The 17,206-nt window shown below is 43.4% G+C and overlaps 1 protein-coding gene across 1 annotated transcript in view; it reads right to left on the bottom strand.

Moving 5' to 3' along the window:
* LOC122539249 (cilia- and flagella-associated protein 337-like) overlaps positions 1-7,255 on the bottom strand; it is a 118,904-nt gene extending 111,649 nt beyond the window's left edge. The window contains exon 1 of the mRNA XM_087980089.1: positions 7,219-7,255. The gene's annotated coding sequence lies outside the window, so the exon portion shown is untranslated. The remainder of the gene's footprint in view (positions 1-7,218) is intronic.
* Between the last annotated feature and the right edge of the window lie 9,951 nt (positions 7,256-17,206).

Raw genomic sequence — 17,206 nt, 5'->3', positions numbered from 1 at the left:
TCTGTCCTCATGTGAATCCCCAAGTTTAGTTTTGCATCATTCAAGGCCATGCTTTGAGCTGCCTTGGCCTTAAACGCTGGAACTTCCTCCCTAAAAATCTCTGATCCTTCATCTTTCTTCTGAGACTTTACTAACACTTCATAGAATCTTGGAGATGTACAGCAAGGAAACAGACTCTTCAGTCCAACCAGTCCATGCCGACCAGATATCCTTAATTAATCTAGTCCTATTTGCTAGCAGTTGGCCCATATCTCTCTAAACCTTTCTTATTCATGTACCCATCCAGGTGCCTTTTAAATGTTGTATTTGTACCAGCCTCTACCACGTCCTCTGAAAGCTTATTCCACACATGCAGCACCCTTTGCATGAAAAGGTTGCCCCTTAGATCCTTTTCAAATCTTTTCCCTCTCACCCTAAAGCTATGTCCTCTAGTTTGGACTCCCCACCACAGGAAAAAAGACCTTGTCTATTTACCCTATCCAAATAAGGTCACCCCTCAGCCTCTGACACTTCAGGAAAAACAGCACCCAGCCTACTCAGCCTCTCCCTATAGCTCAAACCTTCTAACCCTGGCAACATCCTTGTAAATGTTTTCTGAACCATTTCAAATTTCACAACATCCTTCTGATAGGAGGTAGACCAGAATTGTACACAACATTCCAAAAGTGACCTAACCAATGTCCTATACAGCCAAATGACCTCCCAACTCCTATACTCAAAACACTGACCAATAAAGGAAAGCATATTAAATGCCTTCCTCACTATCCTATCCACCTGTGACTCCACTTTCGAGGAACTGTGAACCTGCATTCCAAGGTCTCTTTGCACAGCAATACTCCCTAGGACTTTACCATTAATTGTATAAGTCCTGCCTTGATTTGCCTTTCCAAAATGCAGCACCTCACATTTATCTAAATTAAACTTCATCTGCCACTCATCGGCCCATTGGTCCATCTGATTAAGATCCCGTTGTACTCTGAGGTAACCTTCTTTGCTGGGAGAAAGTGAGGACTTCAGATGCTGAAGATCAGAGCTGAAAATGTGTTGCTGGAAAAGTGCAACAGGTCAGGCAGCATCCAAGGAGCAGAAGAATCGACGTTTCGGGCATGAGCCCTCCTTCAGGAATGAGGAAAGTGTGCCAAGCAGGCTAAGATAAAAGGTATGGAGGAGGGACTTGGGGGAGGGGCATTGGAAATGCGATAGGTGGAAGGAGGTTAAGGTGAGGGTGATATGCTGGAATGGGGGTGGGGGGGAGAGGTCAGGAAGAAGATTGCAGGTTAGGAAGGTGGTGCTGAGTTCGAGGGTTGGGACTGAGACAAGGTGGGGGGAGGGAAAATGAGGAAACTGGAGAAATCTGAGTTCATCCCTTGTGGTTGGAGGTTTCCTAGGCGGAAGATGAGGCACTCTTCCTCCAGCCGTCGTGTTGCTATGGTCTGGCGATGGAGGAGTCCAAGGACCTGCATGTCCTTGGTGGAGTGGGAGAGGGAGTTGAAGTGTTGAGCCATGGGGTGGTTGGGTTGGTTGGTCCGGGTGTCCCAGAGGTGTTCTCTGAAACGTTCCGCAAGTAGGCGGCCTGTCTCCCCAATATAGAGGAGACCACATCGGGTGCAGCGGATGCAGTAAATGATGTGTGTGGAGGTGCAGGTGAATTTGTGGCGGATATGGAAGGATCCCTTGGGGCCTTGGAGGGAAGTAAGGGGGGAGGTGTGGGTGCAAGTTTTGCATTTTTCGCAGTTGCAGGGGAAGGTGCCGGGAGTGGAAGTTGGGTTGGTGGGGTGTGTGGACCTGATGAGGGAGTCACGGAGGGAGTGGTTTTTTTGGAACGCTGATGGGGCGGGGGGGGGGGAGGGAAATATATCCCTGGTGGTGTGGTCCGTTTGGAGGTGGCGGAAATGACGACGGATGATACGATGTATATGGAGGTTGATGGGGTGGTAGGTGGGGACCAGTGGGGTTCTGTCCTGGTGGCGATTGGAGGGGCGGGGCTCAAGGGTGGAGGAGCGGGAAGTGGAGGAGATGCGGTGGAGAGCATCGTCGATCACGTCTGGGGGGAAATTGTGGTCTATGAAGAAGGAGGCCATCTGGGTTGTTCGGTATTGGAACTGGTCCTCCTGGGAGCAGATGCAGCGGAGACGAAGGAATTGGGAATATGGGATGGTGTTTTTACAGGGGGCAGGGTGGAAGGAGGTGTAATCTAGGTAGCTGTGGGAGTCGGTCAGTTTATAATAAATGTCTGTGTTGATTCGGTCGCCCGAGATAGAAATGGAGAGGTCTAGGAAGGGGAGGGAGGAGTCTGAGACGGTCCGGGTAAATTTGAGGTCGGGGTGGAAGGTGTTCGTAAAGTGGATGAACTGTTCAACCTCCTTGTGGGAGCACGAGGCAGTACCGATACAGTCATCGATGTAGCGGAGGAAAAGGTGGGGGGTGGTGCCGGTGTAGCTGCGGAAGATGGACTGTTCCACATATCCTACGAAGAGGCAGACATAGCTGGGGCCCATGCGGGTACCCACGGCTACTCCTTTGGTTTGGAGGAAGTGAGAGGATTGGAAAGAGAAGTTGTTCAGAGTGAAGACCAGTTCAGTCAGTCGAAGGAGGGTGTCAGTGGAAGGGTACTGGTTGGTACGGTGGGAAAGGAAGAAGTGGAGGGCTTTGAGTCCTTCGTGATGGGGGATGGAAGTGTACAGGGACTGGATGTCCATGGTGAAGATAAGGCGTTGGGGACCGGGGAAGCGAAAATCATGGAGGAGGTGGAGGGCATGGGTGGTGTCCCGAACGTAGGTGGGGAGTTCTTGGACTAAGGGGGACAGGACAGTGTCGAGGCATGCAGAGATGAGTTCGGTGGGGCAGGAGCAGGCTGAGACAATGGGATGAACTCAGATTTCTCCAGTTTCCTCATTTTCCCTCCCACCACCTTGTCTCAGTCCCAACCCTCGAACTCAGCACCACCTTCCTAACCTGCAATCTTCTTCCTGACCTCTGCGCCCCCACCCCCATTCCGGCCTATCACCCTCACCTTAACCTCCTTCTACCTAACACATTTCCAACACCCTTCCCCCAAGTCCCTCCTCCATACCTTTTATCTTAGCCTGCTTGGCACACTTTCCTCATTCCTGAAGCAGGGCTCATGCCCTAAACGTCGATTCTCCTGCTCTTTGGATGCTGCCTGACTTGCTCCGCTTTTCCAGCAACACATTTTCAGCTCTAACTTTCTTTGCTGTCCACAACACCTCCAATTTTGGTGTAATCTGCAAACTTACTAACTATACCTCCTACCTTCACATCCAAATCATTTATATAAATGACAAAAAGCAGTGGAATCAGCACCAATGCTTGTGGTAAACCACTGATCACAAGCCTTCAGTCTGAAAGGCAACCCTCCACCACCACCCTGTCTTCTACCTCTGAGCCAGTTTTGTATTCAAATTGCTATTTTTCCCTGTATTCCATGTGATCTAACCTTGCTAACCAGTGTACCATGAAGAACTTTGTCAAATGTCTTACTAAAGTCCTACAGATCACATTCACTGTTCTGCCCTCATCAATTCTCTTTGTTACTTCTTCAAAAAAGTCAATGAAGTTAGTGACATGATTTTCCACGCACAAAGCCATGTTGACTATCCTCCATAGTGAAACCAAAGTCTTGATTCCCCATCCGAATACATTATTTGGCTTTGTTTCAATTATTTTTATATCATTCCTGTGGAGTACCTTGCTGTATTTTATTTAGGGTGTTATATAAATGCAAGTAGTTGTTGAGGCCGAAGGGCCTGTACTGTAACATTCTGTGTTCTGTTCTGTGTTCTCACATGAGCATCACTCACAAGGCATGACTGTACATGTGAGAAGTTAGTGGTGACCTTCAAATATTTCTTAAAGCAGAACAGAACATATTTAATTATCTGTTTATAATGGGCTGAGGAGTGGCAGATGGGCCAATGGGCTGAGAAGTGGCAGATGGAGTTTAATTCAGATAAATGCGAGGTGCTGCATTTTGGGAAAGCAAATCTTAGCAGGACTTATATACTTAATGGTAAGGTCCTAGGGAGTGTTGCTGAACAAAGAGACCTTGGAGTGCAGGTTCATAGCTCCTTGAAAGTGGAGTCGCAGGTAGATAGGATAGTGAAGAAGGCGTTTGGTATGCTTTCCTTTATTGGTCAGAGTATTGAGTACAGGAGTTGGGAGGTCATGTTGCAGCTATACAGGACATTGGTTAGGCCACTGTTGGAATATTGTGTGCAATTCTGGTCTCCTTCCTATCGGAAAGATGTTGTGAAACTTGAAAGGGTTCAGAAAAGATTTACAAGGATGTTGCCAGGGTTGGAGGATTTGAGCTACAGAGAAGGCTGAACAGGCTAAGGCTGTTTTCCCTGGAGCATCGGAGGCTGAGGGGTGACCTTATAGAGGTTTACAAAATTATGAGGTGCATGGATAGGGTAAGTAGGCAAAGTCTTTTCCCTGGGGTTGGGGAGTCCAGAACTAGAGGGCATAGGAAAGACATAAAAGAGACCTAAGGGGCAACCTTTTCACACAGAGGGTGGTATGGGTATGGAATGAGCTGCCAGAAGAAGTGGTGGAGGCTGGTACAATTGCAACATTTAAGAGGCATTTGGGTGGGTGTATGAATAGGAAGGGTTTGGAGGGATATGGGCTGAGTGCTGGCGGGTGGGACTAGATTGGGTTGGGATATCTGGTCGGCATGGATGGGTTGGTCCAAAGGGTCTGTTTCCATGCTGTACATCTCTATGACTCTATGACTCTATATTTGGGTTGTGCTTTTATGGTTATTTTCAGAGTACAGTAGCAATATAAACCATCATATTTTGTAACCCTTCTGACACAGTTCGTTCCCTAAAAATCTGAATATTACTTCATTAAGGACAAAGAGTAACGAGGGAGAGAATAGGGTCCCTTAAGGATCAGCAGGGCTACCTATATGTGGAACAGCAGGAGATGGGTGAGATACTAAGACTATTTTGCATCAGTGTTTATTGTGGAGAAAGATATGGAAGTGAGAGAACTTGGGTAAATAAATTGCGATATCTTGAAAAGTGGCCATAATATAGAGGAGAACATGCTGAACATCTTAAAATGCATAAAGGTGGATAAATCCCTGGGATCGGATCGGGTGTACCCTAGAACTTTGTGAGAAGCTAGGGAAGTGATTGCTGGGGCCCTTGCTGAGAAATTGGTATCATCAATAGCCACAGGTGAGGTGCAGGAAACTGGAGGTTGGCTAACGTGGTGCCAATACTTAAGAAAACAGGTTAGGGAAAGGCCGGTGAGCCTAACATCAGTGGTGGGCAAGTTGTTGGAAGGGATTCTGAGGGACAGGATTTACATGTATTTGGAAAAGTAAGGACTGATTACAGAAAGTCAACATGTCTTTGTGGGTAGGAAATCGTGTCTCACTAACTTGAATGAACTTTTTAAAGAAATGATGAAGATTGATGAAGCCAAAGTGGTGGATATTGTAAGGTGTTCAATAAGGTACACATGGTTCGATTGGTTAACAAGGTTAGATCAAACAGAATACAGGGAGAACTAGCCATTTTGATACAAAATTGGCGAGAAGATAGGAGGCAGAGGCTGGTGGTGGAGGGTTGCTTTTCAGTCTGCAGGCCTGTAATTTATATAAATGATCTGGATGTCATTATGGGAGGTATTGTTAGTAAATTTGCTGATATCAGCAAAATAGGTGGTGCAGTGGACAGCAAAGAAGGTTACCTCAGAGTACAAAGGGACTTTAAAGTGATGGACCAATTGGCCGAGGAGCGGCAGCTGGAGTTTAATCCAGATAAATGTGAGATACTATATTTTGATAGGGAAAATCACTTAATGCTAAGTTCCTGAGGAGTGTTGCTGAACAAAGAGACCTTGGAGTGCAGCTTCATAATACTGGCCTGGATGAGTGGACAGTCGGAAGAGGTTTCCATTGATGAGGACCCGAGGACACAGCCTTAGTGTAAAGAGAAAACCTTTTAGAATGGAGATAAGGAGAAACTTCTTAGCCAGAGAGTGGTGAATCTGTGGAATTCATTGCCACAGACGGTTGTAGAGCCCAGGTTATTGAGTATAGTTAAAACAGAGATAGGTAAGTTTTTGATTGCCAAGCAGATCAAAGGTTACGGGGAGAATGTGGGAAAAAGGGGTTGAGAAACCTATCTATTGTGATTGAATGGCAGAGCAGACTCAATGGGCTGAATGGCCTAGTTTCTGCCATGTATTATTATCTTCATAGTTCCTTGAAAGTGGAGTCCCAGGTAGACAGAGTGGTGGAGAAGGCAGTTGATATCATTTGCTTTTATTGTTCAGTGCATTAAACGCAGTAGTTGAGAGTGTGTTGCTGGAAGCATCCAAGGCAGCATCCAAGCAGTAGGAAAATCGATGTCTTGAGCCGGAGCCCTTCATGAGGAATGACTCGGATGCTACCTGACCTGCTGTGCTTTTCCAGCAACACACTCTCAACTCTGATCTCCAGCATCTGCAAACCTCACTGTCTCCCATTAAACGTAGGAGTTGACAGGTCATGTTGCAGCTGTACAGGACATTGGTTAGACCACTTTTGGAATACTGCACTCAATTCTAGTCTCCCTGCTTTATAAAAGATGTGCTAAACTTGAAGAGGTGCAGAAAAAATTAAAAGAATGTTGCCAGGTTTGGAGGGTTTGAGCTATAGGGAGAGGCTGAATAGACTGAGGCCATCTTCTCTGGAGTGTTGAAGGCTGAGGGATGACCTCATAGAGGTTTATAAAATCACAAGGGGCATGAATAGCGTGAAAAGCTAAGGTCTTTTCCCCAGGTCCAGAACTAGAGGGCATAGGTTTAAAGTGAGGGGGCAAGATTTAAAAGGGACCTAAGAGGTAACTTTTTCACTCAGAGGATGGTGCATGCGTGGAATGAACTGCTAGAGGAAGTGGTAGAGGCTGGTACAATTACAACATTTAAAAGGCATCTGGATGGGTATATGAATAGGAAATGTTTAGATGGATATAGACCAAATGCCAGCCAATGGGACTAGATTAATTTAGGATATCTGGTCGGCATGGACAAGTTGGACCAAAAGGGTCTGTTTCCATGCTGTACATCTCTTTGACTCTACTCACACTATTCTAGGATTTAATGAGATTTGCAATCACTGTGATGGTGACCTGTAAAGAATGGAATAAATTGAGCAAATCCATATCTACATTTATATTAAGTAGCAATAAATAATATTACCTGTAGTCTAGTCGAAGAGGCACAGACTGAAGGCCAATTATTTGACAATATGGTTCAAAATTGGACAGTTCATACAGACGGATTTCTCTATCACTAGGAAGAAAATATAACCTGCTTTAAAATTTTAATTATTGATGTTCTTCGAAGTAAAGTATTCAGGATATTATGGCTACTAATTACCATACAGTTCAGAGAAATTGATTATTATTAATCTACTACAGTTTATTATGATTTGTTTTACTTTTCAATCATATATTTTATTGATGTTGTAGTTATTATTTTAAACTTCTCCACTTTAAGTCAGTGCTCACCTTAGAGAAAAAAAAATGAAACTAAAGCAAAATTAAATTAATTCACTATCTTGAATGTGGAAACTGGAAGGAGCAGAAACTCCTTCTCCACCATATGATAATACTTCTCTCCTTATCCAGCCTCCTCTACTAATGCTGGACACCAATTGAATTGTGGTCCTGTCCAAATAATAGTTAGCTGTCTTGGATTTCTCTCAGGCATTCTGTGATTCCCCACCAGCCCTGAAGTGAAGCAAGAAGCCAATATCTGAAGAACCTTGGTCTTTCCATTCAAGTGTATCTCCAGACTCAATGGCCCAGATTTTGTAGTTGGAAGTACATTGCTCAAGTACAGACAGGAGATGTATGTTGGACCACGCAGAAATCCTGAGGCAATTGACTCTTTGAGAACCGGCTACAATGTTGAAACTTGTAACGGGCAATTACCTCAAAGTCAGCTGCCCTCTGAAAATGTCCCCAACTTTGTGTTAAAGTTTGAGAAGAGCATTTAAAATGTATTCATGCTGGTAACCATTCAACTAGCAACTGACTCAGCAATGAGCATCCACTCTGCCACTTACTAATGCACCAACCCCAATGGCGCCCCCCCCCCCCCCCCCCCCCCCACCCCCCACCACCACCATCACCATCCCCCCGACAACCTAAACTGCACTCCATGGACCCGAAAGACCCACACCAATGATCAAAATTCCCATGACTCCTCCACTTTCAATCTAATTACCTCCTGACCTCCTTCAGGCAACCCACCACCCTCCACCCCTGACCTATATCCCTGTCACCTTGAATCCCAGAAACCCTGCCAACAGACATGAACACCCACCTCATCTAGCCCCCAATTCCTCCACAATCACGACGTAACACCCCACCCCAAGACCCACCCTTAGAGTCTACAATTAACCCTCAACATGCCCTCTCATTTTGCATATCCCTCCCCCAGCATACATAGCTTAAGTATTCATCAACTACAATCTTACTCACCTACCACATACCATACTGTCATGGATAGAAATGCAGTTCCATTTAAGTCAAGCTTCAGAACAGCTCCAGAGTTGAGAGGTCATTGTCTTTGTGGTTCACAGCTGGGCCTTTCCCTTTTGGTTTTTATTATCATTACACTGTCTTGGTGGGCTGTGCTTGTAATCTATTCTGTGTCAAATGGGTGATTTGCATGTGGCTTTTAAAAAAAGGACTGGATGCTGCCTTCAGCACAGTGAAGGCTAGAGTGCATTATCTCCCCTCCAGTACCATTTTGATTTAACTCCATGATTTATCCTTCCTTCTTCTCTTTGTTATTGTTGCACTTCCCCATATTGGATGTGAGTTACATTATCTCTACCTCCAAAATCATTTTTTTTAATTCAGTCATGGGATGTGGACATCACTGCCTGACCAGTGTCTATTGCCTGTTCTTTATTGCCCTTGAAAAGGTGGTGATGGTGAGCTGCCTTCTTGAACTTATGCAGTCCACTTGCTGGAGGCTGACCCACAATGTCTTTAAGAAAGGAATTCCAGAATTTTGACCCAGTGACAATGAAGTAACAGCATTATATTTCCAAGTCAGGATGGTGAGTGGCTTGAAGGGGAATGTGCAGGTGTTCCCAGGTATCTGTTGTTTTTGATTCAACTTCTCTTTCCCTACCTTTGTGAGCAGTGTTTGTTAATTGTTGATTGGTTGACACAATAAAATGGTGGTGGTCAAATAAAAAGTAGAGTGGGGGGGGATGCATTGCAGGTAAAGTGGAAAGATTCTTTCACTCTAAGTGCTGTCAACCATTGTCATAGGAATCAAGAATTTCCATCAACCTACAAAGACAAAAATCTCATAATCGACTGTTCAATTATCAACATCAATGCTACTGGTAGCATTCACTGCAGCGACCACCAAGTTCAAGTATTTCTCTTTAATAATTCAGAGATTGATCCATATTTCTTTTTTCAACTCTTATTCGTAATCTGTGTCCATGTGTGTTACATTACTATTTCTTCTCATGCTTTAACAAACAATATTTTTGTGTATTAAAGAATAGCAGGTTAAATTGATTCCTTTTAACTCGTAAGTTCATTTGCGTTTGGGAGAAAGTTGTCCATTATGGATCCTTTTAAAATTATCCTTCCCATTACTTGATAGGGCCAGCAAATAACCAAGCAGAGCCAGTTACCTCATTCCCAAACAGAAACTTTGAGGTAACTCGTCAGGAACCACAATTAATTTGAGAACTTCAGTGTTGGACTGGTTGTAACAATAGATTATAATGATTTAAACCAAAGATTTCAATTAGATCAAAAAATTACATCACTACTTCTGGAGTTCTCAAAATGATTATTATTCTAGTGTTAGAATTTGTGTTAACCCATAGATCTTTATTTATTTATTTATTTCTGGTCTTTAGTGGCCATGTACCAATTTATGAGGGTATAACCCTATTTTCATCTTTAATAAGACAAATCACTTCTGCACCAAGAGGCTTAACACTTGTCTACTCAATGAGATCCTTGATGTATAGCTCAGAGATATGCACAAGTTTGCTGAAGTAACCTCCTTATTTTTTCCACCTTGATAGTAAGAGACAGATTTTTTAAAAGTCCCAGTTTTACTAATGAGCATTTGTAAAGATTTGTAAAGACAAAGGTTTGTGCACTGAAGGTACATTGAAGGAAGCATCACAAGAAAGATATATTAACACAAAGATGAAACATTCTATACATTCTGTTTAGATTTTTGAAATGTTCATACCATGTTCCAATCAGGAATTTGTTGTACTGATTAATGAGGATGAAATCAGTAATCCATTTGACCTTTCTGCTTTTTTCCTGCACCTGGAATAGCATAACAGTTCTGTAATCAGTACATGTTCTGTTTCTAATAACATTTATTAATTACATGCTGTATATTTTCATTTGGCTGGTTTGCTAATTCACCTCATTGATTGGTTAGTATGAAGAGACAAGAATAATGCAGAGTAATAAAAACTATTCAGGTAATATAGTGTCCAGTAATGTGCAGGCTAGGTGGATTAGGCATGGGAAATACAGGATAACAGGGATAGGGTTGGGGGGTGGGTCTGAGTGGGATACTCTTTGAAGCGTAAACATGGAATAAACTGGCCGAATGGCTTTCTTCCATACTGTAGGGATTCTATGATTCTAAGTATAATGCCTAAAATCTGGCAATAAAGCAAAAGCTTCTACTATCAAAAAGTGTGGTGCTGGAAAAGCACAGCTGGTCAGGCACCATTCAATGAGCAGGAGAGGCGATGTTTCGAGCATGAGCTCTTCATCAGGAATGTGGGGGAGGCCCAAGGGAGCTGAGAGATAAATGGGAGGTGGATGGGGGCTGCAGGGAAGGTAGCTGGGAATGCAATAGGTAGATGAAGGTGGGGATTGATTCTGATAGGTCAGAGCAGAGGGTGGAGCAGATAGGTGGAAAGATGGACAGGTAGGACAGTTCAAGAGGGTAGTGCTGAATTGGAGGGTTGGATCTGGTATAAGGTGGGGGGAGGGGAGATGAGGAAACTGATAAAATCAATATTGATCCCGTGTAGTTGGAGGGTCCCAAGGCAGAAGATGAGGCATTCTTCCTCCAGGTGTCAGGTGGCTAGAATCTGGCGGTGGAGGAGGCCCAGGAGTTGCATGCCCTTGGCGTAGTGGGAGGGAGAGTTGAAGTGTTCGGCCACAAGGTGGTGGGGTTGTTTCATGCTTATGTCTCAGAGATGTTCTCTGAAACGTTCTGCAAGTTGACATACTGCGTCCTGTGACCATTCTCCCCACCAATCACCCCCCTTCCTTCCATTTTTCTCATTGACCCTTCCTTCTAGCCATTGACCAGATTCATTCCTCCCCTCGACCGACCAGGGCGTAACCTCTATTTGTGTTTATCTATCCCCATCTCACCACCCTGAACCCCACCCCACCCCCTTTACCTGCAGCTCCCCTTACACCCACCCCCCAGTCCTGAAGAAGGGGTACACCCGAAATGGTGACTTCTCCACCTCCTGATGCTGCCTGGCTTGCTGTGTTCTTCCAGCCTCCTGCTTGGATTCCAGCATCTGCAGTTTTTTTTGTCTTTTATCTCTTGTTTTGTCATGAAGTTGCATTACTCAAGGATATGGACCTAACCCTCATACATATTTGCACATTTTTCTAAGGATACTTTCTTTACTTAATCATCAATGTCATCATCAGTGTTATCCTTCTCCTCTGGAGGTTAAACTATTTCCACAATTACACAATCTGTATGCGAGAATGAGAACATCAGTGTTCACATTCTTAACTTCGATATCATAGTCATCCAAAAATTGCGCAACATGAGAAGTCAGCCCTCTCATGTACCCTAATAATTGCAGAGTAATTTTCTTGTCCTTCAAAATTAGCAATATAATTTTCATCATGATTAAATATAGTTACCACCACAAGTTGTATCAAGCATCAGTTCTAGGACAGACTTTCTGAGGAGTGACAATGACAGATTGCCATTCTGGTCTTTTTTCAAAAATGAAAGAGAGAAGCTCTGTACTTCTGAGGGGAGATTCTAATCAGGGTACTCTCAGAAAGGCAGAACCATACTTCCATTCTGACAGTTCTTTCATACACAGACCTGTTAGAGTTTCAAAGAATAAGAAGTGATCTAATTGAAACTACCAAGGTTGGCGAAGTTAAAACCCGGGACACAATTTAAAAATAACGGAAATTCCACTTTGGTCTGAGATGAAGAGAAATTATTTTAATCAGAGTGTTGTTAACCTTTGGAATTCTCTACCTGAGGGCTTTGAGGCTCAGTCTTTGGGTACATTTAGAGGAGAGATTGATAGATTTCTGACTACCAGAGTGCAGGGTTATGAGAATGGGTGAGTAGAACACAGTGAAGTGCCAAAACCATATTGAATGTCCACAGACTTGAGAAGCTAAAGGAACTATCTCTATTCCTATGAAGATAAATACAACCGTTCAGTCAGAAGTCTGACATTTAAAGATTCTGTCAAACTGTAAGTACATAAGTTAAGCCTGATTTTGGGATGCCAGGAAGGTAGGATTCAGATGGGTAAGAGGCAAGGGCACAAGATAAGTAGGGTCCTGGCTGAGTAGAGCAGCAAGGTATCAGGTAAGTAGAATGCCAGATGAAGAAAGGGTAGATGCCAGTTAAGCAGGGTATCAGTTAAATAGAGTGCCAGGTGAACAGGAGTACCAGGGATAGGATGCTAAATGAGTAGAGAGTAGAATGTCAGGCTGGTGGGATGCTGTGGGAAGGGTGTAAGGTGGCAAGTGGGTAGACAACCAGGGTGCCAGGTGGCATGTTAAGTAATGGAGTGTTTAGGATATGTCCAGATGGGAAAACAGTATCCATCTGGGGCATTGAGTGGGTTTGGAGGGAAATGTCGGGGAGAAGGGGCGGACTGTGCTAGTGAGTCCAGATGAATCTTGTGGTAGGGAGTTGGATCTGATGGTGTGGGGCTGTCAGGTCAGATAGGGCTGCAGGGGTGGGGAGTGGGATCTGCCAGGGTCTGACAGGCGAGTGGGGTGACTGTCAAGTCAACTCCATTGTTGGGTCCACTGGGTGGTGGAGGGGAGGGATATGGGTCAGGGCTGGACTTGGGTGGGGAAAATAGTAGTATCGAGTCAAGTCTGAAAGCAGTGAGTCTGGTCCAGTCCCACAGGGGATGAGGGGCTTTTGGGTCCAAAGCACAGTAGAGGAGTCCATTAGGAAGGAGGAGACCAGTCTCAAGGGGTCCCGGGTCAGGGGATGGTGGGTGTAAAGTCTTTCTTCCCTCTTTCCTCTCAGCCTTGGACACCCAGCCGCAGCCTCCAAAGCAGGGTTGGCGAAGACACCAGCAGCCGGAGTGAGGATGTCAATGGCCCGAAGCAGGGTCGCTAATGACCAGTGGCCGGAACAGAGATGCTAATGACCAGTGGCCTAGTGCGGAGTGGGAGTAGTGGCCTGGTGCAGGAGCATGGTGGCAGTCAGTGGTCAAACCATGAGAAAGCCTCCTGCACTGGTCTGCTGCGGAGAGTTATTGGAGACAGATTATAATGTTTGTCTTTTTAACTTTGCTTCCTGTTTTTTCTGTCCTATGGTCATACTGTGTATAACAGTAATGTAATTTTTCTTCAAGTCTCTATTCTGTAATTAAGGATTGTACCTGGGTACCATGCACCTAAGATGGCACTGTAAGTGACGACTTATAAACTTTACACTATACTCATTTGAGTATGTGACAACAAAGCTAATTCAACTCAATTCAAAGTCTGCAGAGGCCCAGCTTGAGGTTTCTGAGATACATATGTGATCAGTTTAATAGTTACTCAGGAATTAAGTTACTCAGTGAAGCTGTATAAGTATTTAATATCTAACTTTCCTTGAATAACTATTTTACTTAATTTCATCGAAACCCTCAGAAGTGACCAATTAAAATTTGGAAGGTTCTAGGCTTAGAGGAATTCTCCAGTGTAAAATTCAATTTTCTGGACAAATTCTTTGGAATGTGCTTTATTAGGTTAGGGCCAGAGTTACGGTTAGGGTTAGGGATTCCACAGGATCCCCAAGCAGAACTCATAGCTAAACTAGCAGAATATCCAGGCTATTGTGTATTTAGTCTCTTGGTTTCAGGCATATGCAACAGCTCAAATGGCATCCATCACTGAAAATGTTTTTGGAATCCTGCTATTCCCATTCATCAGTTCATAGTATTAAGCATACACCTCATAAATTTATCTTTATATTTAGAGTACTTGGACCTTAAAATTCTTTGCTGTCTCAGTGATATTACATTTATGGTAAATATATGCCAAATATATTGTCTTTCAGAAAGTGTTCAGTATCAGGATGAGTTGAGCAGTTGTCAAGCAGCAATCTCTTACAAGCCTGACCTTTTTCAAATTTACACATTCAAGCGATGTGGGCATCGCTGTCCATCCCTTATTACTCAGAGGTCAGTTAAGAGTCAACCACATCACTGTGGATGGAGCCACATGTAGGCCAGACCAGGTAAGGATGGCTGCCACCTTCCCCAAAGGTATTTGTTAACCAGATGGGTTATCCGATCACACCCCCCCCCCACCTCCCCCCACAATAGGCCATCAACTCATTCAATTTACAGTGAATAATTGAAGTGCTTCTTCAATTATTGCAAACAAATTTGTCTGGTTGTCCATGATCTTAACTTATCTCAATTTACACTTATGTGTAACCGTTGTAGGTGCACAACCACACACAGTAAACTTTTGCAACTTTCACACCATTGGTGCCTTTCTCATCAGCTGTTATCCATGTATAATGCCAAAATAGGGATGTTTCATTAACATCAGAGATTTATGCAATAGCTTTTCATGAGCAATTCATTTGGTGCCCTCATCTGTGTAATTTTCAACAGCCTCATGACAATCTGAGATGTTACATCCTTAACTGCCTTATTCTATGATATCCATTTTTTATGACACAAGTCAAATTTCGCTTATCAACCCAGTTGCTGCAGTTGAAACACACCATTCACTATGGAAAACCTTGGCTTGCTTAATCAACAGGAGCACAGTCAATTATATCATTCCACTCTTCTTTCACATACACTCTATCAACATTGTCTAAATCATCACTTTTAAGTTTACGTATAGTTTTCAGTTTATTTAGTTCTGAAGATTTCTAAACATCACATTCACCATAAAACTTCCTCGCTTAGTTTTCATTCTCTGAAACACCTCTAATTTCTGCAATAATTCTACTTTCTTGGTCATATACAAGAAATTATGCTTCCTTTATACAGAGCAACCCAAGGGGCTAACTGCTACAATTTTGGCATAATTCCAGTGGCAGAAGTTTGTTATCGCTATTGAATTAAAGCTTACTTTGTTTTATATTACAGGATATTACCCTGTATAGAAAGTGATGCAAATTGGGCAGATCAGTTCATGCTGAGTGCTAGTGACTCAGAACATAGGAATGAGATGAGAAAACAAAGCCATCATAGCAGCATGTTACCAAGAACCAGCACTGAGTATAGTTAACTACATAGTGTTTAGATCAGAGTGGTGCTGGAAAAGCACAGCAGGTTGGGCAGCATCCGAGGAACAGGAAAATCGACGTTTTGGGAAAAAGCACTTTATCAGAAATAGAGGTAGGGTGGAGAGATAAACCCTGGAGGCTTCCTACCTCTATTCCCTGATGAAGGGCTTTTGCACGAAACGTTGATTTTCCTGCTCCTTGGATGCTGCCTGACCTGCTGTGCTTTTCTAGCACCACTCTGATCTAAACTCTGGTTTCCAGCATCTGCAGTCCTCACTTTTGCATAGTTAACTACATACAAGATTCAACATTTTGGACATTGCACCTGTAATGAACTCTTCCTCTCCCCATTTTCCTTCTTCTTCCCACCATGTTCAATTTCCCTCTTAAAGACACTATGCAACTGATATAATTTCTTCAGGGGAAGTCACCTGGTCATCAAACAAATTGATCAAAACCTTTGGTTCATAAACCAAAAATTGCATAGCACATTTGAATTAATTTATCTCAGTTCAGTTGGGTTTGTGATTCTGTAATTCTGCAATAGATGGAATTGTGAAAGTGAGCTTTCAAACTTAGTAGAATGTTATATTTTTTAAAATTCTGCTCCAGTGATACTTCAAAGTGAGCGATTAATGTTTTTAGCGAAGGTTTACTCCATCTAACAGTAGAATATGATGGTACTTGATTGTGGTTTACCCTATACAATTCTGAAATTAAATTCCCAAAATGTCATATTTTTTGAAGGAATGATGTATGACATTTAAACATATACATTAAACAATTTCTGTCAATATACTGAATTAGATTAGATTAGATTACTTACAGTGTGGAAACAGGCCCTTCGGCCCAACAAGTCCACACCGCCCCGCCGAAGCGCAACCCAACCATACCCCTACATTTACCCTTTACCTAACACTACAGACAATTTAGCATGGCCAATTCACCTGGCTTGCACATCTTTGGACTGTGGGAGGAAACCGGAGCACCCGGAGGAAACCCATGGAGACACGGGGAGAACGTGCAAACTCCACACAGTCAGTCTGCCTGAGGTGGGAATTGAACCCGGGTCTCTGGCGCTGTGAGGCAGCAGTGCTAACCACTGTACCACCGTGCCACCCATGTTTTATAACAAAGCTACATTGCCTTTGCTAATCTCTGATCACCTCCTCCACCAACCTCTCCCATGAAGTTTTTCTCCGAATACTTACAAAAAGAGACCTGCTTTTCACAAACATCAGGCCTGACGACCAGAAGGAAATCAGGCCATCTTGCCCCATGAGCATAAAGTTACTGTCTGCAGTGGGGCATATGCGAAGGATTGATTCCCTGTGAGGAGTTTCTTTGAGAATGGCTGGAAGATGGAAAATAACATCTTTGGGTTTCTGATTTGGTTCATTCGTACATGAAAACTCCAGCTTTGTGACATCATAGTCATCACCCTGTGCCAAAAAGAAAAATTAGATTAAAAAACATTCTCAATGGCTTTACAAGCATAAGTAGTGTCAGACTACATGGCCTATAATTTCCTGGTTCATGTCTCCTTTTGTGCATATATCATGATCAGCCTGAGATAGGCTCCTGTCCTCAGTAACCACCTGTATAACCTTGAAACTCGAATAAAAGTATTATTTGTTAAATATATGTATATTACACATCACTTTATACTTTCCAATGTTAAATATGT

Source organism: Chiloscyllium plagiosum, unplaced genomic scaffold, assembly GCF_037043375.1.
Source record: "Chiloscyllium plagiosum isolate Xiang-an unplaced genomic scaffold, Cpla_swu_hap1 HiC_scaffold_36, whole genome shotgun sequence".
Taxonomy (NCBI): Eukaryota; Metazoa; Chordata; class Chondrichthyes; order Orectolobiformes; family Hemiscylliidae; genus Chiloscyllium; species Chiloscyllium plagiosum.
The sequence above is the reverse complement of the archived record's forward strand: the minus strand, read 5'-3'. Positions and strand labels throughout refer to the sequence as shown.